We start from the raw sequence: 25,533 nt of genomic DNA on the forward strand, positions 1-25,533 counted from the left end.
CATGAGCGGTCTTTTCAGAAGCGTGGCATTCTGAGTAGGAGCTCAAATCTGGATTCAGAGGTGAGTTCAAATTCCAATTTTACTACTTACTAAAGGGGGCTGTTAGGAAAGTAGCTCATTCTCTCTCTGGCAGAAATGGCCAACTGTTCATCAAAATTTGTATCATCACCCATTGTGTGGAGATGTTGCTAAGCACAGGCTTCCCAGTCATGGACTCAATTTCCTAATCATCTTTGCATCTCTAGGGAGCTATGTGACCAGCTCTCACTAATGGAAGGTGAGCAGGAATAAAGTGTGTTATTTCTTGGTTCACATGATTAAGAAGTAAGTGTGCCTCCTTTCCTCTTTCTTCCTCTTCCACAGTGACCTTGGAAGCCAAGTGCTAAAGATAGTGGAGCTATGACAATAAAGAGCTTGAGTCTTGAATCATTACATGGCAGACCATCCACTTAGCACTCTCATCGAACAGTTATGTGTAAGAAAAAGAAATAAATGTATATTTTAGCTGCTAAGATTTCAGGGCTTATCTGTTCTAGCAGCTAGTGTTACTTTAACTACTGTAGTCATTAAACTTCAGTTTTTCTCACTGATATAATGAAGATAAATGTATTTATACTTTCTATATATGTTCAATAATTATGAGTGTTCTAGATGAGCTAATGCATGTAGAGCATGGAAAAGAGAAAGTTCTCAACAAATGTTAGAATTAATATTATGAGGGTTTGCTATTGTTATTTTTATAAGATCTCTGTGAATTTTACTAACACCAATGTTTCCTGGAGGATATGCAGTAACAGATACCAAGGGATTAAAGATAAATATATGTGGAAAATAATTAACACTGAGAATGTAGTCAGTGGTGCCGTTTCTTTCCCTATGGGTCAGGAAAAGGTTTCTATTTATTTGGTTTTGCTGAATTCAGCAAGCTGCAAGCAACATTACCTTGAAATTAGGTTGAGCAACCAGTGTAGCTTTGCTCTATACATAAAAATACAGGATCAGAGCACAGTGCCTCCATCCGTGCCTCATTCCATCTTCACGTCACTTCTCTTGTTTTAAAAGATTCATTTTAGAGAATCTATTGTCTTCAGGTGTTACGTTGGTTGATTTTACTTGCACATCTTTAAAACAGGAGAGATGGCATTCATTGGTAAAACTCCTAGGGACTAGAGGCACATGATCAGTCATGAGCTTCAGCCTCAGGCACTGCAAACCATGGAGCAAGATAGTATAAAGGGAGATGAGTAAACCAGTGACAGAAATGGTACAGCTGGTGCAACCAGTCATGTGGGGATATACAAGAAATGAGGACACCGTTCTCAAATCTGCTCAAAATTGCATGCATTTCAATTTATTCCCAGGACCACGGTCTCACGTCCTCTGAATTTCACTGTTCACACAGTCCTTGGTATATTATTTTGTTAGTAAAGCCTTCCTGACTCTTTGAAGAGAAGGGATAATTGTTTTCTCACAAAGAACAGGCTGACATTCAAGTGGTATTCCTCGCTTCAAAGTTTATTCCGCATAAAATATCTACACTTTAGTTTATCAAGTACATGGATGTGTTACTTCTATGCAGACACTTTCAGGTTTGTGCCTATATTGGCTGTTGTTATTTTAGACTATTTTTAGTTGGTGCAGTATCATATATCTAAGGTTCTTGTACTGGTTCGAACCCCGAGAGCGCGCCAACAGACAACATGAGGCGGTGGAAGCAACATGCTGTTTTAATGAGCGCCTGGGTGCAGGCGGTCTGAGGACTAAAATGGTGTCAGCCCCTAGTGAGGACAGGGCAAAGGTTTTATAGTCTCCTATAAACAGGAAGTGTCTTAGTCTGACGTAACTGCTACGTTGTACCCGGATGGCCTCTTCCTCAATCTTCAGGGGTACGCGTCTTCCGGCCAGGGTAGGTGTCTTCTGTGGGCTCTTTTCTTGCTACTGCTATTTTGCTGGTGCAGGCTGCTGGCGCGGGCTGCTGGCACAAGTTGCGCCTTGGGACTGGGCCTGAGAAGGGAAGAGTTATTCATCTCCTTAAGCTTTCAGGCCCCGGGGAGAATTTACAGTATGATATTAAGATTGTTATACACTAAGTTGGGATGATGAAATTGATATAAACAAATAGAGTTAAAAGCTACTTTAGAAATATTATTTACACTTTATGTCCCTTCTTTTCTATCCAAGATAGAAACGTTTTTGGAGAAAATAACAGAAGGTAAGATATACATTCTACAGAACAACAAAATATAAACATTCTCATTCCATGTGTCCTCATATAGCCTTATATAGAGAACTAAGTAGTTATTCAATACGATTTTGTTAAATCAAAGTTTGGTGTTGATACATGCAACAAAATCTGACCCCATGTTTATTTTCAGAGTTCAAATAGGTTTACAGTGTGAGAAGATTGGATTCAGGTCATTAAAACTGTAGGTGGATATCTCACTAATGTGCTGTATGTCCATTAGTAGAGAAGCTTCTATTGACTGAGCACTTCTATCATGTAAAAGTGTTTTCTGAGCTGCTCAGTCTCTGTCAGTTAATGTCTGGGTGAAGAACTGAGGGCCTCAGGCAAGACCAAGGGCCCTTGATCCAAACGGCCATTAAATACACCTGACCTGGAGGGTATGAACACTGCAGACATCTCAGGAGCGCCAAAAAAATCTGCGTAATAAAGTTTCCTTATATTTGAAGGTTCAGTTTGTGTTCCTATTTTTCCCTTGTAGAGTTTTATTCTTGTGCTAACATATGACCAATAGAAAACAACACGTGACTTATTCCATTAGGATTTATATATATATATAATATAAATTGTATATAAATTGATAGTTCTATGTAAAAAATACATTACCTATAAATCTACAGTTATATATAAAAATACTTATACACTTACAAACTATCGTATATACACTTATGTATATAAATATATGTAAATTTTATATATGAATATATAAATACTTAGATATATACATACAAACTATTGTCTTAAGTGATCAAAACACCTTTTAAATTTAATATAGGGAAGCAACATCAAAAGGTATAATTTAGCAGAGCTTCTAAATGGAAGCTAAAGTCCCGAATGTTCCTCTTGATTTGGTGATTTACGACTTCTGTTACTCTAAATAAGTTACTTTATTTTCTTGGATATTCAGTTTCTTTACTGGTAAAATGAAAAGCATAATTTTTTCTTATCATGTGTCAGTACAGTTGTGAAAATTTGAGAAAGTATAAAATAGAGGCTTTTGTGTTATTACACAATTTACACTGTTTATACATTAAATCGACTATTATAAGTTCAATAAAAACAAATCTCCATTTTATCAACTAGTAATCTTTTCACAGATATTATTAGCTAATTAAAGTGTATGTCCACCTGGTTATATCTTCCCACATACAATATTCGAAATTTAAGTTACCATCCTGACTTCTTTGAAAATACTCACAAATCTTTTTTCTTGATACATTATATAGATATTATTGCACATGCATATTATTTATATTTATATTATTCATGATTTTACCAGACATTTAATAGAATTTAAATAAACTGCAGTGCTTTGGAAAATTTCTGTTTCTTCAGAAAACTGGAGAAACTTCTGAGAACGCTGCATTCGTAATAAATTACTGATTTTTCCTTCCCCAAGAAGAGAAATGAATACATAAAGGTTTGAGGAACATCCTTTCCATTGGATAATCTTTACCTTTCTACTTGTTCTCTTCCAAGTATTCTAAGTAGTAGGCTCTTAGACACGACCTTGACGTCAGCAAATGATATTATTCCATGTGTGAATATGCTCCAGATTCCTCTCTCTGCTATTACAATGTGATTTTCTCACGTTTTAAGGCAAAGGGACATTTTGAATGTGCTCAGACACATTTGCCCTATTCAGAGGACAGAAATTGTTGAGCTTGAGGGAAATCTTTTTTTTCCTATATAGCCTGCCCAATCCAGAAATGTTCAGCTGCAGATCCTGGCCTCTCCACACTTAATTCACAAGCCCAGAAGTGCAAATGCTTCTTTAACAAGGGAATGCGACCCTGCTGCTAAACTGAAATATGAGAACATTTCTACTCTTCTTATAATTTTCTTGGTTAGTTCATATCTATGCCCTCAGTGTTTTTGTTTATTTGTTTGTTTGTTTTTTGTTTTGTTGGTTTGTTTGTTTTTGAGACGGAGTCTCACTCTTTTTGCCCATGCTGGAGTGCGGTGGCACGACCTCGGCTCACTGCAACTTCTGCCTCCCGGGTTCAAGCGATTCTCCTGCCTCAGCCTCCCGAGTAGAGTAGCTGGGATTATAGGCGCCCGCCACCACACCCGACTAATTTTTGTATTTTTAGTAGAGACGGGGTTTCACCATGTTGGCCCGGCTGGTCTCGATACCTGACCTCAGGTGATCCGGCCCGCCTCAGCCTCCCAAAGTGCCAGGATTACAGGCGTGGGCCACTGTTGCTCAGCCGGCCCTCAGTATTTTTATTTCAGATATTTAATAAGACATTTTGGTTAATTATTCTATAGCTAAATAAATTCTCCTTTAATTTGCCCATCACTGTTAACTTAAACAGTTTTTCTTTTCCCTTCAATAAATGATAGCTTGCTTTCATCTTTGGTCATATTTGGTGTTGAAGCCTGTTTTCCATAATATTGATAAAAGTGAGTAAAATGCAGAGATGCTGCAGGTTTAATTTAGTTTGGCTTTAATGATAAGAGTAAGAGGCGGAAGGGGGTTCAAAGCTTTTCATTTTATGGTACTGCTTTGTAAAATGGACCTTGCCTGTCATGCAATGTCATAACGGCATGATTGGCCTGCTTCTATTTTCCTATAGACATGGCAGGAGAAATGATTGAGAGCTTTTCCAGTTTGGCATGGAAACAAAGCAAAGCAATTTCAGTGTGGTAACAAGACTAAGGAGGAGACAGATGCTGTGCGGGCAACAGTACCAGAGCTAAGGGATGAGAAACTTCTCCATAAGATGTCCCTTTATTGCTCCAGCAGCTATTATGGGCTGCGTCTCCCCAAGCATGGCAGCTCACCACTGTGGAACCCTAAATAGAATGACACTCAGTGTTGAATGGCAAGGCCTCTGGTCATAAATAAGATAAGCCGAAAGACATTTGATGGTTATCACAGAAATGGACTTTCCTTACTTGGAATTTTCCTGCCTAAACATCCACAGGGAAAAGCTACATGTTGGGACTTCATAATTCATTTCAAGCATTTTGTTTGCAAATCTCAAAGCTTGATTTTTTTTCTAAGTTTGCAGGTACTTCAATATTTGTATTTCCATTTCAGATTTTTAAAATTCATTGCTTTAAAGAACTACATCTGAAGAGCAATGTTTAGCTCTTTATTTATTATTGTATTTTATTTATCTAAAGACCAATATGTTGCTTCCTACTGATAACATCAGATGAATATTATCATGAAGTTAAATTAACTTCTTCAACAGTGAGCTCTGTGGAATAGATGCACCTTTCCTTCTAGTGTGACCATTTGAGATGGAACAGACCAGAGGATTTTCCATCCCATTACTAGAATATGTTTCTGTGACAAAGTTCTAGCAAGTTTTAGTCCATAATCCATTTCAAGAGAAATTCCCATTTCTGTTTTTTTTCAATTATGTCTTTTAACTTATATTTTCTGGATCTTATTCCATTTGAGTGAAATGTGAATAGATGAAGAGATGTGGTATCAGAGCTCATTAAACAAAACTTTTCTGGTAACATGTTTCATCCTATTTAGTTATTTGAATTCAGATAAGCTTAAAGGAAAAGAACAAAACAAAGCTATAAAGAAAATTGGAAGTTATTCATTGTCATTCGTCATAAACAAGCTCAGAGGCTGGGATATTTGGCACGATGACAATGAAACTGCAGGAAATTGAGCACACTCCAATGTTGGTGAGGACGGTCCATCCATTCTGCATATGTCTGCGTCTTTGGGACTTAGAGTCTGGCAAGTAGAAGAGGGATTTCATCTTGTTGGAAAATATAAGTTGGAAAATCAACCCACATGAAATTGCAGAAGCCAAGGGGTGAGTGTTCTAGAAACTGTCTAATTCTTTCTTTGCTTTTAGCTAGGCTGCATTACATGATTCTATGTGTTCATTATTTTTGGACACTTTCTAAAGAGTAGCTAGAATTGTAAAGACACTACTAAGGTGATAATTTAAAAACTATGCTGTCATTCATATCAATTAAAAATAAACTCAAATTAGGTAGAAGACTTGGCCCAACTTTCTATTTTCTTGCGGAAATTGATTGTTTAATTTCATTTTTGTTAGTTGAATATGTTTGGGTTTCTCTATGGTGCATCTAATAAGATTTCGTGTCCACATTTTGAGGCTTTATGGCCTTTCTCCTTTCAGTATTTCAGTGTGTTTATGGTTGCTGCTCATGTTTAACCTGCTACTCTTAACTTTTAGCAGTGGGAATTAAGAGTTCAGGCATCTGAATCTATTTAAATATCAAAACTCTGGGAAGCTTCTCTGATAACCAAATCACAGTTATCCATGCACTTGCTCTGAGCAGCAGTTGAAGTTAGGTGATATTTTACTTAGTGATCCTTATATAGCATTTATTATTTATTAAGCTCAGTTTTCAGTTTTTTTAATAAGTGTTAGTTTATTTAATCTGCATAACAAAGTCGTTAGAAGGTATTATTTGTATTCATAATTTTCAGATGAGGTAATTTAGGTGCAGAGAAGTTTAAGCACTTGTTCACATTCACACAAGAGCAAGTGTTAGAGTAAGGATTTAAGCTTAACCAGGATGGTTCTGGGGGGTACTAGGTTGACCACTACACCAATGCCTGTTAACCTTGATTTGCTGACCATCATGATAACTATGAAGTCAAAACAAGGAATAAACTTAGTAATTTAGTCAAATAGACTTTAATGAGGAAGCAGGTTTAAAACAAATGGTCAGTAAACACTTTTTGGGCACATAATATACACCAAGCAATATGCCTCCTAGCAGAATGGCATTGAATGGCAAATCTAGGTCCTCAGGAAGAGTGGCTGTCCAGGAATGGACCAGGTGGAATTAATCATATTAAATCCTATATTTAAAATTACTATGTTCACTGTATTTTGTTGATTAACAATCAATACAAGAAATATGGATCTAATCTTTCCAAATTGTAATTTGGGAGAATTTTATAAGAAGTGCCACTCTAATTTTGATTCTGGTAGCACTAGTAACTGAGGCTTTACAAATAAATTGAGATTCCAATGCTATAAAATAACACTCTCAAATGTTTTGGTCTCAGGATTTCTTTACATGCTAGGAAATTTTTGAGAATAACCCCCCACCCCCCGCCAAAAAAGAAAGCTTTTGTTAATGTGGGTCATAGCTCTCAATATTTATATTAGAAATTAAAATAGAAAATTTTTAAAGTATTTAATTACTAATTCACTCTAAAATGACAGTAATAATCCCATTGCATCTTGACACAAATGGCATATTTTAATAGGAAATAACTTTTTCAAAACAACAAAAAAAAGAGCGACATTTGCTATGGTTTGGATAAAATTTGTTTGTCCCCACCAAAACTCATGTTGAAATTTGATCCTCAATGTGCCAGTGTTGGGAATTGGGGCCTAGTGGGAGGTATTTGGGTTATGAAGGTGGATTCCCCATGAATGGTTCTGTGCTGTTCTGGTAGTAGTGCATTCTCACTCCTTTTTTTTTTTAAACACAGGGTCTCACTCTCTCATCCAGGCTGGAGCATGGGGGTACAATCATAGCTCGCTGCAACCTTGAACTCCTGGGCTCAAAGGATCCTTCCAGTTCATCCCCCCTGAGTAGCTCGGATTATAGGCATACACCACCACGCCTGGCTGAGTTCTCAATCTTGAAAGATTGATTTAGTTCTCATGTAAATGAATTAGTTCCTGTGGTAGTGGGTTGTTATAAAGCCAGGATGCCCTTCGGTTTTCTCCTCTTCACACATGTCTACTTTCCCATTGCCCTTCTCCACCATGTTGTGATGTGGCATGAAAGTTCTGTCCAGAAGCCAGGGCCATGCCCTCGAATTTCTCAGTCTGTGGAACCATGAGCTAAATAAACTTCCTTTAAAATAAGTTTTTAGGTATTCTGCTATAAGCAACACAAAAGGTACTAATACAGCATTGTTTTAAATTTGTATGGATTTCTTTATTGTGTGGCTTAATAGAAAGCTAGATTCTTAGGTTTGCTTCTCTAAACACTCTGTTATAATCTTACACATTAAACTCTGGAAAACTCTGTTGTACACTTGTGAGAGAATGAGAGTGAAACAGAGAAATCAGCATCTTAGTTTATTATAAAAATAATTTGGATCTTTTGAAACCTTTAAAGAGTCTTAGGAAACCCTGTGGTTCTCTGGCCATGCTTTGAGAACCACTGGTATAGGGTAAATCCACTGCCAAGTTAATCTTTTGTTATGCTATATGTTTTAGCTTGTTTTCATCTACTACTCTCTGAATTTGAGCTTCAGCATTTCAACGTATTGATTATGATTTTCGCTTTTTTTTTTTTTGAGACAAAGTTTTGCTCTTGTTGCCCAGGCTGGAGTGCAGTGGCGTGATCTCGGCTCACTGCCAACCTCCGCCTCCTGGGTTCAAGTGATTCTCCTGCCTCAGCCTCCTGAGTAGCTGGGATTACAGGCACATGGCACCACGCCTGGCTAATTTGTGTATTTTTGGTAGAGACGGGGTATCAGCATGTTGGCCAGACGGTATCGAACTCCTTATTTCAGGTGACCTGCCCACCTCGACCTCCCAAAGTGCTGCCCACCTTGACCTCCCAAAGTGCTGGGATTACAGATGTGAGCCACTGTGCCTGGTTGATTATGATTTTCAAATACTAGGTGACTCCTGCCTAGCATTGGTATATTTTATGTATATTAAATGTCCATGAATTTTAAAAAATTTAAATGAAAGCACATGACAGTTTCAAGTACTCCAACACTTGAGAAGCTACAATATGGTGTACAGTGCACACAAGGTGATGTGAGCATCAGATAAATTGAGACAGACAGATAGAAAGTGTTAGATGTATATGTAACTATAAGCATCTATGTTTGTCTTAATAAAAACACAATGTTTCTTATGTATTGTCCTGTAATGGAAATTAACAGTTTAATACTTTTCTATTAACCAATCTACTTGGACTCATTTTTTTTTTATTTTTAATAATCTGCAGAGGTGGGTATATTGATCAAATTAGTAATGGCAACACTACTCTTTCACAATTTTGAAAATAGTGTCTAGGTTGGAATAGCCAATGAAATAGTAGATATTTATAATTTTTGCAATGCTTTTAAATGTGTTAATTGTTAATACTCGTTTGACTAGTTGACTTTATTGTGGCTGAAATGCAGGCTCACAAGTAGTAAGAGGCACTTACTGTTTCTAAGTTCTATTATGGGATGTGACGGTCCTTTAGTTTTCCCAAGGTCTGATAGGCATAGGGGCTTTTAATTTCACATGGGATGCTTACAAATTGTCTTCTATTTACACGTAGCTTTTGAAGTAATTATTTTCCCTTTTAGTGTCCAAATCTCTCAAGCAAAGAGGCTTTTTAGTAAAAATTGTGATTTAAAGAGAATAACTGTTTCAGAAGAGTAGTGAAAAATGTTCAAATTGACATTTTGAAGGAAAGCACAAACAAAAGAAATTAATTTTATTTCAAGAAAAGAGAAAAAGTTTTTTCCCATAACATAGTAAACATTTTGGCAAAGAAAATAGCAAGTATGAGTACATACATGTGTATGTGTGTGTGTGCCCTTTTCAAGAGAAGTTGACACTAAAATGATGCTTCAGATGCCAGAGTGAAGAGATTTCTAGTTGAAACATTTAATTATTATCCAAATAGGGTAGAGAAACAAAGTCTAATTTCTTTCCTGTATTTGGAAGTGCTTGGTGTGGATAAGAAGTCTGAGTGACAGCTGCAACTGCCAAGCAACCTCATACAATGGGAGTATTCTGCCTCTCAGTTACGGAAGGAGACTCTAAGGCCTTCTCCCACATTTGGAGGCAAGGAGTCCTTTTCTTTGGCATCTTCCATTAGCAGTTTTAAGAGAGTTTGTTAACCATTTTCAAAAGTATGTTCGTAAAGATGGTGAATGCTAAAGAATGACTTAAAATATATATACATTAACATAGAGCAAACTATAACAAAGTAGGGTAAATAAATGCATTTTAAATTAATAACTTTTTCTTTTTTTCTCCTTTTTTTGATCAGGTGCATTTATTCCTTTTTTTGTTGTTGTTGTTACTACTTCTGCTTTTGTTTTTGAGACAGGATCTCATTCTCTCACCCAGGCTGGAGTGCAGTGGCGTGATCTCGCCTCACTGCAGCCTGGACCCCCCGGGCTAAAGTGATCCTCCTACCTCAGGCTCTTGACTAGCTGGGACTACAGATACATGCCACCACACCTGGCTAATTTTTTGTATTTTTGGTAGAGATGAGGTTTCACTATGTTGCCCAGGGTGGTCTCGAACTCCCAAGCTCAAGTGGTCCACCTGCCTCGGCCTCCTAAAGTGCTGGAATTATAGGCGTGAGGCACCATGACTGGCTTATTTGCTGTGTTTAGACATGGATCTGAAGTTTCTATAGTCTGAAGTTTTTCTTTAAAATTAGCAGTAGATTTGAGCTTGTAGAAATAAACCCCTTTCCGGCCAATTGCTAAAATGCAATATTCAATAATTAAGTCAAATTGTGCTCCAAAGTAGATGTTAACTATACTCTGTTGATGAGTTGGAACACAATGTGAGCTTGAGCCATTCATTCTGGCCAATCAATAACAATCAATTATGGAAGCCAAATCAATCACACAGCAGAACATACCGATGGTTAGGGTTAGGATGATCAGAATGAAGAAAGAGGCAATGGTGGGGTTGATTTCACATGTATAAACATAGTCAAAAGTAATAAAGAACTCTACCATGCATTGGGACACAATACATATATCTTGATGCAGAGTATAGTTTGTAAAAATAGTATTTCTACTTGAGTTTTGGAGTTAGATTTTTACACAAACATTCTATCCTGACAAGGAATCATATCTGAAAGTTAATATAAAAAGGAGTCCCTGAACTAATGAGACCTGTCAAAGTGAGGCAAATACATACTTCTGCTTATTTTGAAACTTTATTATGAAGTAATGATTTTTTTTTTTTGAGGCAGAGTTTCACTCTTGTTGCCCAGGCTGGAGTGCAATGGTGCGATCTCAGCTCACCACAACCTCTGCCTCCCAGGTTCAAGTGATTCTCCTGCCTCAGCCTCCCGAGTAGCTGGAATTACAGGCATGTGCCACCACGCCCGGCTAATTTTGTATTTTTAGTAGAGATGGGGTTTCTCCATGTTGGTCAGGCTGGTCTCAAACTCTCAACCTCAGGTGATCTGACTGCTTTGGCCTCCCAAAGTGCTGCGATTACAGGCATGAGCCACTGCGCCCAGCCAGTAATGATGTTTTGTAATGTAACATCTCATGTAAGCATACATATAAAATTATAAAATACTTTTATTAATCAAAGAATGCATTTATGTATAAGTACTTTCCACTCTAACCAAAACTGTAACAATGCCCCAAAAGTCGCCAAAGAGGAGCACAATAGTGATTCTCGTGGAAGTAAAATCAAATCATTTATTATTCAGAAGGGTGGCAGATTTACCAATACAGAAAGTTTCTGTCCCAAAATGTCCATTCTTTTGTAGCACTTGTTCTAATATTTAAAATTTTTTTCTATTGCTCATAGTAAGTTAACTGTTGTCACTTAAGATTTGAATAACTCACCTTCAGATATTTTGGTTTCTCTAAGTAAAATTATGCCATGATATAGAACATTAGGTTTGCTCTTACATTCTTATGATTTTGAATTTATTTTAGGTTTCACTGATGGAAAAATGGAGAAGGAAGATCTGATGAAACAGCAAGTCCTTAAGAGTGGGAGCCAGAAGTTTAAGTTGTAACAGGTTTTGGATAAGATTCAGAACTTAGAGGATAACGAACTGCAGAAAAATTCTTTGGAAGATAATGACTAGAGAAAAATTCTGGGTCAAAGGCAGCTATTGTGGTGCATAGTTATTCAGATTTCAAATTTGAAAAGAAATCATTGTTTCATAGGCCGAAAGGTGAGCCACTGGTATCTGTCATCAGCAAACAGGAAACATGAAGAAGAAGTACGTTTATTCTATAGGTTGCAACACACAGTACAAATATACCATTAGAATACCTAAAATGCAAGATGAATCAGTCCCGTGAATTGAAACTTTGATTTTGTTCTTGAGCTAGTAAAGTTTACAGAGTTCTATGAGGAAGGACATCTGTAAAATATCTTACAATACGTAGTCTCCTATTTTGAGAGAAAGGGAAAGTATCTTTGCACTGTGAATATACCCTTTGTGTTATTAACTGTGAGGACATGACAAGGCTAAACAATTGCTTCTTTCTTGTCAAAGTTTCGTTTGCTTTGGTTAGTGCCATTGTTTGAGAAAATTAAACAAGTTTCCATGTTTTAGGCTTCTTGACGTTTTTTGATGTTCCACTTAACTGCAATGGAATAACTCGATGGAACAATTCAAGGCAGCTGTGCTCTGATCCTCAGTTGCCCTCCAAGGATAAGATGACACATTTGATAAACACATTTCCTTTAACACCAAGTTCTCCAGGTCAGGCAGGCATAGCTTATAGATGAAACTGATCTGAGCCTTCATCCTGAGGGAGAAGAGGGTTAGAGATGAAGGTAAACCTGGATCCCAGTTTTAACCCTGCAACATACTAGTCTCCTGAACTTGAGTATTTGTAAGTACTGAATCTGAGATTAGCTTTGCCCATGGCTTTCCACACATTGATATTTGATGGGACCTGACCCTTAAATAATCCCAAGTCATAGAAAAAGAATTTTGTGGAATAGTCGCACAGAGCATTTGCTTACTCAGTTCTGTTGCCCAGGAGCCCAAATGGTAGAGGGAGGAGAATGTGGATTCTGGAATTAGGAAGACTTGAGCTCGATTTCACCTTCTACCATTGAACAACTGCTGAGGTTAGTTTCCTACACTCTTTGAGTCCCAGACCCTTATCTCTAAAATTTAGAATAATAATATCTACCTCACAGGATTGTTAAGAATGCTAATTGAGATTGAATATGTAAAGTACATGGCACAAAACATTCAATAAATATTAGTACTATTTAATTTAGCCTAAGGGTCTTGCTGGGTTTTTAGAGATGCTTTCCTGCCTCTTGTTGGCTCTACTGTTTACATAATTACTCTTTATTTTTCCTTTTCTCTAAAATGTTATTAATGTTTCAGTAAATCTTTTTTATATTGAAAACAATTTCTTATATAAAGTGGAACATATTGGGGGGAACTTTTCAATAGCCATCCCATAGGCTAAAGAAACAAAGAAACAAAAAAGATAGATGTTTTACATGTTTTTATTCTGTTGATGAGCCTCTGAGAAGATTGTTCCAGGTTCTGACACAGTCTCACCCAGGACCAAGATGGTTTTCTTCACTTTCCAACCCAATGATCTTTTAGTTTTAATATGAGTAAATCTAAGCATTGAAATACAGCATTTCCCACATAATTGTTTTTATACATTTAATATTTTAGCTCATGCAGAAAGGGGAGTTTCTGGAAAACCATGCCTAAAGTGACCATCTATTGTAATCCTTGGAGAGTGTGACAATAAAAATTGTCTTGAACATTTATGTATAGCTTCTGGAAGGAGGCAGGAAAGACATCCTTAACCAACTAATAGAACTTTCACTTTTAAGGATCTGCAGTGCAGGTGATTAATTAGTAAAAATGGGCCCTGATACAAAGTCAACTTAGGGTCCACTGGATACTGCAACAAAGGACTTTTATTGTTTCTTCTTGAGTAGGGAAACAGATTTGCCTAATCAAAGACCAGATTCTTTCTTAGCAGTAAGGGAAAGAAAGTAGGTAATACTTTTTGTTTGTTTTTCCCTTCAGTAATGGATAAAGCTCACAAAAGAAGAGAAGGGACATGCTTCACTCAGGTAGGCAATATTGCTTCTTTAACCCCAGGTGCAGCTATAGAAGCTTCCAAGTATATTAAGGTAAGAAGGCATTTGAGAATGGAGTTTATGCTGCAGGTACCCACGTCTTCCTGCATACTCCGGAGACTAGATTTGGGTTTGAATCGATTCTGTGGCTTTCTTTTACAAATTTCACTCCAGCCTAACATTGTCTCAACATTGTCCTTGCCCACTACCAATAATTTCCACTTTAGTAACAACATTCAACTATTCTCGAGAATAGCTGAGCCTCAAATTGGGTAACACCACCTCATAGTGTCATAGAACTGAGATCCCGTGACCCTACCAACCTATAGGTGTGCAGTGCATCAGCTGTTGCAACTTGTTACCCAACTGCTGCCTCTGGTCAATTAACAAAAATAAACTTCTTTCATAAAGGCAACTTGTTGGCAAAGATTTTCTTACTTAGTAAGTCTTTCCACCTCTGGTATTATAACAGAGAGGCCAAAACAAAATTAAAATTGAGATTGTCATCAGTAAGTTCTCAGGGTTAAGTACGTATACCCCTTTTGAGTTATCTTTAAAACAACTTAAGCCAAATCCACCCTTAAAAATCATGGTTTGAATTAAATCTCATGTCTCCCAACCTGCAATCCATGATGAACAAGCTGAACTACAGCCTTAAACAACAGAGAAATCCTTGGAACCAACATTTAATTAAAAAGACCATTAGACGGTGCCTCATTGGAAACACAGAGCATGCTTAAATGAATTTTTCAATATGTAGATAAATGTTTTACCATTAGGGTTTCTTAAAGGAAGTAAAAATTGGCAACTCATTAAGAGTGTACATAGGTACTATAAACAGACAACAAAGTGCCTCTGGCATGTTTCATGATTTAGACATCAAAAGAAAAAGTCATAAAATCTACTTGCAGTAAAACAAAGTCCATTTTTCCTCAACAAGGCTGGTATCTATTAGCTACCTCATATGTGGAGAAAGAAAAGTTACCAGTCCTTTAATCAGATATATCTGAAATGTTTTGGGAATAAATATGAAATAGCGAAGAGTGTATGTATTTGATGTTTTCTATTTTTTACACTATACAAATGAGAATGACCTTGGTGGTTTAAAACATTCATCCTCTCTGTTTCTAATAATACCTACAATCAGTTGTGTGTATTAAAAGCTTTGTTAATAATCTACAAGTGGTAGGTGACCTCAGCTATTTTGTTCTGTGGTTTAAAGCATGACCAAGATTGTGTTTTTGTTTTCCCCATTTTGCAGCTAAAAAGTATGATGTTAAAAATACTGACAAAAACGAGTTGTTGCTATAAATATGTGAATCGAATGGGAATTTTCTGGACTTTGTTATTATGAACATTGCACAGAGAAAAAGCCAATGCATCACACCAGAATGTCAATGGGATGGGGTACTGAGCCAAAGGAAAAGGGCAAAGAGCCCACTTTGGTACACCTGGAGTAGATTACACACATGGGGTTGATCTTTCCCTTGAAGCCAAAAAGCTCTGGTAATGTGCTCTCCACAGTACATGATAGAGCAGGGTAAAGCTGGAAATTAATCACCCAGTGCTACCAAGGCAGTTCATTACATGCAATTGACAGCTTCCTCTCTGTATTTTTAGATGGCTAAGAATCAAGTAGTTGCACATCAAAATGTGGTTTTTTTCTTGCTTCTTGGCACAGGACCCGTATCTGTCATCATTTCATGTCCTCAAAGGCCTGAGAGGAGCTGCCATCCTTGGGCAACAAAGGATGCCATGCAAAGCAGCTCAGAACTTGAGTTGTTTCAACAGATGCTGTTTTATGTTTTGCCAAAGAATGGCCCCTTTTATTTCTGTCATGAATGCAGTCTTTCTTTCAGTTTCTAAATGTTTTCCAGTATTAACCCTAATCCTTATCTGTCATTCTTTTAGGATGATGGGCTGTCCCTTTTCCTTTGGAACCAGCATAACCTTCACCATGTAAATATGGATTGCAAAGAAATGGAAACGTGGTGCTGTTCACCTTACAGCTCCTGATGATTTCTTACAGTGGGGGAGAGGCGGATTGCACTTCAAGGTCAGAGTAGCTGAGCCAAGTTATTCCAGTGTAAGAAAAAATGCTAACATTGAAATGAGCTATTTTCCCCTGTAAAGATTCTCTGCCTAGGGGAATAGAAAGATCAGAAAAGGGAGCTTGTGGAGGAAAGAACTAGAATAAACAAAGCAAGCTCAGAACAATTTATTCCTATGTTTGTTTACTGAAATAGAACCAGGAAGGACCGATGAAGGTCTGAATTAATGTAATTTATAAGAAGAGAGGCTCCCCTCCAAGGCAATGAAATGATCTCTTTCCAAATATGTAACCAGGAGTGGCTCCCCATAAACCCAAGGCATGTCAGGGCAAAGATGGTATCCCAGATCTTTACAGCCTCCCCACTTTTTGCCTCAGAGAGAGTTCCTAATTCACCATTTAGGGATTCAGAATTGTTAATCAAAGTTGCTCTGATGAAATTTTGAGGGTTGTTCTGTTTCTTGTCACAAGTTGAATTGTTCAATATCACTGCATCACAGATCTGATTTTCTGCATTGCGCTAGCATTTTCTTACCTTGGGGCAGGCAAAGGGCTAGTCAAACTTTAAAATTGGAACTTCTTCCATTTTTTTCCCTCAGAGCATTTGAAGTTTTTTTGTTTGGTCTGTTTGTTTTGTGTCTGTTACATTTCTCTATTTTGCTTTTCAAGTGCAAAGCTACTGTGCTGGAGATGATAGAGGGGATACATAAAGGGGGAAAATACATGCTCAAGGAAGTTCACAGAGTGGATACTCTATATCCAATAATAACAGTGAGGAAAGAAAGAATGCAGTTGAAGATATGAGGGGCAGAGTAATACAGAGATTTTCACAGATTTAGAAGATTGCTGCCCAAATCCTTCTGTTTCTCTCTTTTTGTTCCTAGTGAGAGTTATTAAAATAGCTAACATCAACATGCCTATTCTGCACAGAGGAAGGATATATGAAGAAAGCAAGAAACCACTAGCCTATGTGCAGGGTGATATGCCTTACAGCCATGCTCAGTTACTATTTTTGATCGTGGGCCTAGAAATAACCATCTGGGCAATCAGACTTTTGCATTGACATGCAATGTTGGCTAAATCCACAGGCAGCTGGCTGAGTACTATTTAAACTCAGTGCTGAGATGGGAGTAGGCCCTGACAAGCAGTAGTTAGGGGACGCTCATCTATTCTACCCATGTCAACAGTAGTGATACTGTAATTCTTTCCAAAATGTGGTCCTTTTTGCTATGTTTTGACAAGCTGGCTGTTATTCTAACTTTCTGTATTATTGGAAACACATAGACTAGACATTGATACACATATATGCATATGCATGTGTTTATATGGCTGTATATAGTTATGGAAGAATCCATGAGAGTCAATCATCCATATTTATTAAGTATGTACACTATGCAAAGCACTTTATTGTGTGATATAGAAAAATATGGAAAAATTGTAAGCACACTAAGTCCAGGAGAGGTTGATTCACCTATTTTCCAGAACCTCACTTTGTGTTTCTTTTAAGTGACGTATAGGGATCTGGCAGCATCCAATATCATTGCTAGGTCTTTAATTCTATGATTCCATCATTTTGGATGGAAATTAAATATACTGTTAAAGACACATGGACTGGATTCGTGGTTACAAGCATAAGCTTTGGTGTCAGATTCATTTTAAATACAAGTGCGGCTTCTGCCACTTTAAAATTCTATGACCCTGTGGCATTTATTAAATTGGGCTTTAGTATCCCCAACTATAAAATAGGAAATTATAATTGTGATCTATCTCATAGGGTTGTTTTATAGATTGAATTTGATAAAGCATGTAAAGCATTTTTGAGAAATTGTGGTAAAGGACAATTATTACAAAAATGTTAGCACTTTTATGCTATCATGACGGTAGTTATGGAAGCATTGAAAACTGGGAAAAGTAAGTCAGCAGAACTCAATAAACTTGATGCCTTTGCACTGCCTTTTTTGTTGGAAAACTGTTGACTGGATAGATTTTTCTCCTCTCCTGGGGGAAAAGTGAAGTTGTGAATTTCTTTGTACAGTTCAGAAGTAAATGAGACGATCTCATGTATAAATCACTGAATTCATATTAGTTCTAATCATTCCCACAAATACATCCAGGCTTTATGTGAGGCAAACACATGCATTTATTGAATCAGTTCATTAGCAGTGAAGATATATGTGTATGTATATGTGTATAAACACATAAAATCATTTTGGCATTTGTATGTTCATAGGAAAGGGCCAGGAACTATGGATAGATTAGAAGTCAGAAAATGCAGGTTTAAGCAGAGCTCTGATACTAACTTGCAGTGTCATTGTGGATAAGTTACTTAATCTTTCTAATCTCAGTTTACTTCTTTGTGCAACTAGGGCTTTACCTATTAACTGGTCTCAGCTCTAACACTGCTGTGAAGTCTCATGACTCTTTGTCAACAATAGCTCCATGAATGATAACCTAAGATAACTAGAATGAACTTCATTCTTGTGTAGATCAATGTTTCTCAAATTAGAATGGGAAATCTCAAGAGTCCAGACAATTTCAGCTCAGTCAGCAATCTCAAGACCTCCTGACCAAAAGTTGTCCTGTTCATATGGCCCTGTCTCCTCCACCCCCTGCAGCCAAAAATCCAATAGACATTCACTGGGAGCCAGCTATTGTCAAGCACTGCACTTGACGGTAGAAATTTAAGATATAAAATACATTTTCTAGTGAGGAAGACGTGTCATATTTACATTGTCTTAAATGCTAGGCAAGCACACAGAAAAACTACTAAATATTTCTGGTAAGGTCTGATAAATTGACATGCGGGTTTCTTTGCAGATGCGCCTTAAAGGATGTCAAAGAATTGATCTGGTGGATAAAGTAATGAGGAGACAGTGGAAGTTCTCATGCAAAGGAAAAACAATTGTAAAGATACAAAGGTGTGAGAAATCTTGATATAGTCAGAGAATAGAAATTACTGTGGATGTGAAATAAAGAGCATTGGTTAAGAGGCCAGATACCAAAGTCAAATGGTCTAGGTTCGAATACCAGCTCCATCACTTAGGTGCAAATGCTGGGCTAATTATTTGACCTCTCTGCTTCAGTTTCTTCATTTGCAGTATGAGAATGATAAGGTATTGTAAGGATATATTTTTGAAACATACTCAGTCAATATGAGCTATTTTCTTGAGTATCAAGTAGAGGGGGTTAGTGAGACAATAGAGCGAGGAGACACTAAAGAGGTAGATTGTAATCTGATGACAACCAGAGGCTGTCTTATGCCTTGTCAAGAAAGGTCTCCTAGATGTGCCGATGGGGATTTATGCTGGAGAGTCCGGTGGCCATATTAATGGCATTGTGGCAGGAAGGAAAAGGGAAAATTGGAAGAGTCTTTTCATAAAAAAATAAGAGTGGAGGAATAGTCCAATATTTTGCCTTAGGTAACCAGATGAATTGCAACCATTAACATCTGAGGCAACATCTGGAGAGGAAGTGCGTTATTGGGAAATATGATAAATTTAATTTCATTGCATTTACAGTGTCTGTGGGACATCAGCTGGAGGTATTCAATGAATGTCTGGATATAGAGCAATGTCTCAGAAGAAAGTCTAGAAATAGTGCTGTCCAATAGAAACCTACTGTGACCCTCAAATGCAAATTATTTAGTACATTAATTACATGTTTTATTTAACACAATATATCTAAAATGTTATTTCATCTCGTAATCAATACAAAGTTATTCAGATGTTTTCTTGCCAGATCTTAAACTTGGTGTGTAATTTTATACTTAGCATATCTCAAGCCATATGTCAGATGCTCGGTAGCCGTATGTGGCTTGGGGACTACCGTATGGGACAGTGCGGTTCCAGAATATGGTAATGGGGAGGATTTATACATTTAGCAGTGGTCAGTTGAAAGACTCCAGACACTGTGCTAGGAGCAAGAATTCAGTGATGTGTAACACAGACACATTTTTCTCCTTCACTAAACTTTCAAGTTATTAGGGAATAGCAGTTCTGCTGGCCTTAATGTTCTTTCTGTGCAAATTAAATAACAGTGAAGTCACTGGGCAGAGTTGTCCCAAACCAAGGATCACAGAGCACACATGAGATTTCTGTGCCTCTTTGTTTGTTTGTTTGTTTGTTTGGAGATGCAGTCTCTCTCTGTTGTCCAGTCTGCAGTAGTGTGATCTCAGCTCACTGCAACCTCCGCCTCCCGGTTCAAGCGGTTCTGCTGCCTCAGCCTCCCAAGTAGCTGGGATTACAGGTGCACACCACCATGCCTGCCTAATTTTTGTATTTTTAGTAGAGATGGGGTTTCACCATGTTGGCCAGGCTGGCCTCAAACTCCTGACCTCATGATCCACCCTCCTCGGCCTCCCAAAGTGCTGGGATTACAGGCGTGACCCACTGTGCCCAGTTGAGATTTCTATGCCTCTTTACCCTCTCTGCCCTGAAACTTTTTGTAGTACAAATCATACAAAGTCATAAGTGGGGATGTCACAATTTACCCCGTCAGGGAAAGCAGACATTTACAAGTACTTAAAATAAAATGAGAATGTTATAAGGGAAGAAACTCATGTGAGGGGACTTGGTTGCTTAAAGATCAGGAATGTCTCTGAAGTAATGACATCTAAGCTGGGAACTGAAGGATCACCAGGAATTAGACCAATGGGAATGCGGGTGGGTATTCCAGGCAGAAAGTAGGATACATTTGAAAGTACAGAGGCGAGGCCCTCAGGGAAAGTCATGGAGCTAAGAGAGATTTGGACCATGTGTGGAGAGGAAGAGAGGAAGGACATGAAGTTAGAGGGTCTAGGGACTTCTCTGCAGGGTGGATTAAGGGAGCAAGGGACACACAGAGCCAGGGATACTAATGATGTTAGTAGACAGCAAGAGATCTTGGAAGGAACCTGGGAAGGGGCAGTCAGAAATGCAGAATAAAAACCAGAAATGAGTAATGACATACAAGACAACTAGTGAGAGGGAAAATTCACTTTGTGAAAAGGGCCAACAATGTGTCAACTACAGCAAGGAAGTCAAGGCTGAAAAGGCTAAAAAGTGGCTGTGGGATCAATTAATGAAGGCAGCGTTGAGGCCTTGGTGAGCACAGTTGTGAGAGAAGAGGTAGAAACCAAATCGTAGCAGTGGAAAAACAAATGAAGCTTGAAGAACAGAAGGTGTTTTAAAGAAAGCTGACTGTTGGGAAGTGAAGGAAGGTGACGTTCCTACAAAAAGAGAAGTACACTATAACGTTGGTGAGAGTTGTTTGCTCTTTTATTTTATTTTTGTTTTTAATCATGGGATACTAGCACATCTCTAAACTTCATATTCCCACTGTTCTCTCTTCAACTCTGTTACAGAAAACGATACATCTGGTGCTTTTTTTTTTTTTTTTTTTTTTGAGACGGAGTCTCACTCTGTCGCCCAGGCTGGAGTGCAGTGGTGTGATCTCGGCTCACTGCAGCCTTCACCTCCCAGGTTCAAGTGATTCTCATGCCTCAGCCTGGTACTATAGGTGTGTGCCAGCACGCCCAGCTGATTTTTTGTATTTTTAGTAGAGACACGGTTTCACCATGTTGGCCAGGCTGGTCTCGAACTCCTGATCTCTGGTGATCTGCCTGCCTTGGCCTCCCAAAGTGCTGGGATTACAGGCGTGAGCCACCATGCCCAGCCCATCTGATACCCTTTAGAAATGGACACACGAGTCAGAAGGTGTTATTGGATTCTCCTTGTTAACTTATTGCACAACTTGGGGCCTTGTGATTGAATGAGTGTTGAATTTGGATACACAGGATTGAGTCATCAAGGGACCATCAGAGGAAGAGCCTAGTAACCACTTTCTTTTCCCTCTGTCTATCATTGTCCTCCCAGGTATGAGTGAAATCATTCATTTTTCACTGAACGCTTACTTCATGCTGGGACCTAAGCAACAACTGTGGCGACAATGGACTTATTGGTAATTTACTATGTGCAGACACTCTCCTCACCTTTTGACAGGTATTGTCTCACTTAATCTGTCTCAAATCTTTATTGGACATATACTATTATTTCTTTGGCTGAGCAATAAGAAAAATTGAGAGAGATTTAAAATGCCAACTAGAGGTGCATGGCTGCATCCATCAGGCCCACAGACTCTAAAACATGCTCATAACCACCATGCTACCTACACAATAGGAATACATAATAAAACAGCAGATGTACCTTAGTCCATTATCATTTCATGGTGGAACCTTAACCAACACTCTTCCCTTGAAATTGTTCCCAGATTAACTCCAACCATCCCAAGGCTCTGGTTTACCATGCCATTATGCTTCCTTTTGATCATATGTATTGTTTTTGTTGGATGTTGCTATATAGTGTTTTTAGTTTTTCATGTGGATATCCTGCCAAATGTTTATTATCCTTGTTTGCGTACCTGGTGGACGTAAGGCCTCTCTCAAATTTCTCTCTCTTTTTTTTTTTCCTTAACATTCTCAGGTTTTAAAAAATCATTTAAATGGAAGGGTCACATGAAATTAGCTTCTCTACTAATTTGGTCTTGTTTTTCTAATCATGGTTGGGTGGAGCGCCCTGTCTCCTGAATCCTCTTTCCTTTTTCAGAGAACGTTGATTAGATGACCAAAAGTGCCCGGCCCTTTGCCAAGTGTGATAGAAAACAGGGAGAAGGTATCATCACTGTTTCACAGATGCCTACATTCCAAAGGATCTCATCAGAGCATAAGAGCTCTTCCAGGTAATTAGTAATTGGTCCTCACAGCACCCCTGGGAAGTACTAGGTAGGCAGCAAAGCTACACAGAGCATAAATGAGCCTTTCCAGAGTGCAAGACAATTTCCTCCTCAGTGGTGGGGACAATGATAGTGATCCACCTTGCAGGGGTGTCAATTATTCACAATCTAAAAGCCCTGAGAATTACGAACCTCACTAGGAATATGTATACACAGCACACTTGTAATGTACTTAATTGGCATTCTCCTTTCCCCTGCCCTGCTACCTGCAAATCACACCACAACGACACCCTTGGGTTTACCTTTGGTCCTGGTTATTGACATAGAGCCTGTCTCCCTGCATCAAAGATCCGCCTGGATCACACAACAGGATAGAAGAACAAACCTGCCAGGTGTTGATGAGCTCATGACAAGCAACCTAAATGGAATTCTGACAGACCTTCCCAGCCTTCTACATAAACATAATGAATCAACACAGAATACACACTCAGTAAGCTACAAGTAAAGCAGAAAGCAATGTATGAGGATGAAGGGAAAAACAGCAGATTGATCCAGCTCAATGATAGGAATTGCAAAAATCATTCTGAATGGTGCAGGATGCAAGTGAAATATTCCAAATAAGCTTCTGTTAACAATTTCCACCAATGACCCATTCACCTTTGGATTCTTTTTACTTGAGCCTTTTTTATCTCCTCCCTCTGTCCTATACCCTACCTACCTTATTTTCATCTTTTTATATGTAACTATCCAATCTCTCTGACGAATTGAAATTGTGAGCTTCAGGCAAGGAATATGTCCTGTATGTTATTTTGATTCAATTAAATTAGAAACACAGTCACAAAAACAAAACCGCCATTTCTGCTCCACCACTCTTCACCTGTGGAATTGCTTATGCATTTCATTATTGGCACATTCACCATTCAATTCTTTCCATCTTCTTTGTTTCAGCACTTCTTCTTTATTCAACTCTTCATTTCATGCAACAGCTATTATTGGACATGTTCACACACAGACTAGGAAATTGTTTGCCACAGAGACAGTTGCAGGAGTAGCCTCAATAAAATAAATGGAAATAGCATTTCTGGATAAAAGAACTCTTCTATTAGATATTACTGACTCTATCTAAATATCTGAGTTCCTTAAAGATTTCTGGGACAGGTCTGTGTAGAAGGGAGGCTCAGTATAAAGGAAGAGGAGAGGAAACTGAATGATAATCAGAGGCAGAGCCAGAAGTAAGGTGAGAATTGATAAATGAACTATTCACAGAAATGTCTTTCAAAATGTAATTATAAACCATTCTTTAGAATGTAAGGTTTTTACACAACAACACCACTACCTAGTACCTTCTCTCCCAAATGCATGCAGTGACATCATCTCAACCTGGAACCCTTTAGAGAGGAGTCATGCTAATACTATTACCTCTATAATTTCCAGATGTGATCTAAAATAGATCATCCCTTACCAAAGAAGAAGAGGCAGAAAGACAGAATCAGGTAAATTAGAGCTGATAGGTCTTGGGACAATTGCACAAGCTCTTCAAACCTAAGTGATTAGAAAGTGTCCATGTTTTTCATTAGTCAAATGCTTGCCACATGATCCTAAACCTGACCTCTGGTTGATTGCCTGCATAAAGGATTCAGTGACCAAGATGGAAGTCGTTATATTTGTCTTAGGAAAATAAGGAGTGAGCTCACACATTTTAATTTTAAATCTGCATTGAATAAAAAACTCTGAAAACACAGAGCAAGTTATAAATTCAGGAAGAAATGATTTCCAGGACTCTCTTTCTAAACAGAATGCATTAAAGTAGCTGGAAAATTGTCCATTGTAGAGCTAAACAAAGCTGCTTCATTTCTCATCCCTTTCCATTAAGTGAGAAAATAGAGCACGCCAACCAAAGAAATCAAAAATAACTCTCCTCAGCAAGCTTAAGGAACATTTTCCACAGCTCAGGTCATTGGTCATTGAGATCAAATGAGAGGAAATTTTGAGCATTCCACCCAGAGCTCATGGTGGGGTCCACAGTGTGTGTGGATATAGACAGCATGCATTTGTGAGAAATCAGCCTCAGAATGTGCTTGTCAAAGCCAATTTAAAAATATTCTATCACACTGTTAGGAAACACCTTATTATGAGAAGGAACTCTGCTTTGGGGTGGTTGGTATAAACAAACACAACGTTTTAACTTTATAGATTAATGCATACCTGATATTTTGTATAATACTTTAAAGACCGGGTATCTTAGGAGATCTGAGAACATAGAAACCAAGAAACATATTAACTCCTGTAATGGAAATGCATAAAACATAAACTTAATAAGCACCAAGCTACAATGTATTTTTGTGCCTGGATTATCCAATTGAGATATTTACATATATTAAAGTTACTGTCAGTTCTCCATATCACTTTTGTGCTTATAAATCTGGTGAAAAAGGGGCCCAGGGCATTAATATATTATTTATTCACTTATTTGCAAGATGTATCTAGCATATAGCCTTTAAATAGCTAACAGCATTGTGTCTGGGTACTCTGCACTTGCAATATTTAACATTAGGCCCTTAGTAACAAGCAAGTAAGTGGGGGATTGTTCCGACTTTTTCGAGTATTGTGGCCATGTGGAGGGATAAAACAATTTGGATTTATTGGAATGAATTCCAATTAGAAAATAAAAGAGTAAACCATGACATGGTTCAAACATTTCTAATTAATATTCAGATGAACGATAATTCTGTGTCCCTAAAGATACTAAATTCATGTTAATA

At 37.9% G+C, this 25,533-nt stretch overlaps 1 long non-coding RNA gene across 3 annotated transcripts in view; it reads left to right on the plus strand.

The window, feature by feature from the left end:
- The first annotated feature begins 3,173 nt into the window (after window positions 1-3,173).
- LOC117980539 (uncharacterized) overlaps window positions 3,174-25,533 on the plus strand; it is a 74,685-nt gene continuing 52,325 nt past the window's right edge. For 2 of the 3 annotated variants that reach the window (XR_010112386.1, XR_008625573.2), the window contains exons 1-6: window positions 3,174-13,026; window positions 13,961-16,099; window positions 18,881-18,981; window positions 21,916-22,041; window positions 22,645-22,777; window positions 24,206-24,264. This is a non-coding gene — a long non-coding RNA (uncharacterized LOC117980539). The remainder of the gene's footprint in view (window positions 13,027-13,960; window positions 16,100-18,880; window positions 18,982-21,915; window positions 22,042-22,644; window positions 22,778-24,205; window positions 24,265-25,533) is intronic. The other variant, XR_008625572.2, reaches the window with a different exon arrangement.

This window comes from Pan paniscus, chromosome 5, assembly GCF_029289425.2.
Source record: "Pan paniscus chromosome 5, NHGRI_mPanPan1-v2.0_pri, whole genome shotgun sequence".
Lineage (NCBI taxonomy): Eukaryota > Metazoa > Chordata > Mammalia > Primates > Hominidae > Pan > Pan paniscus.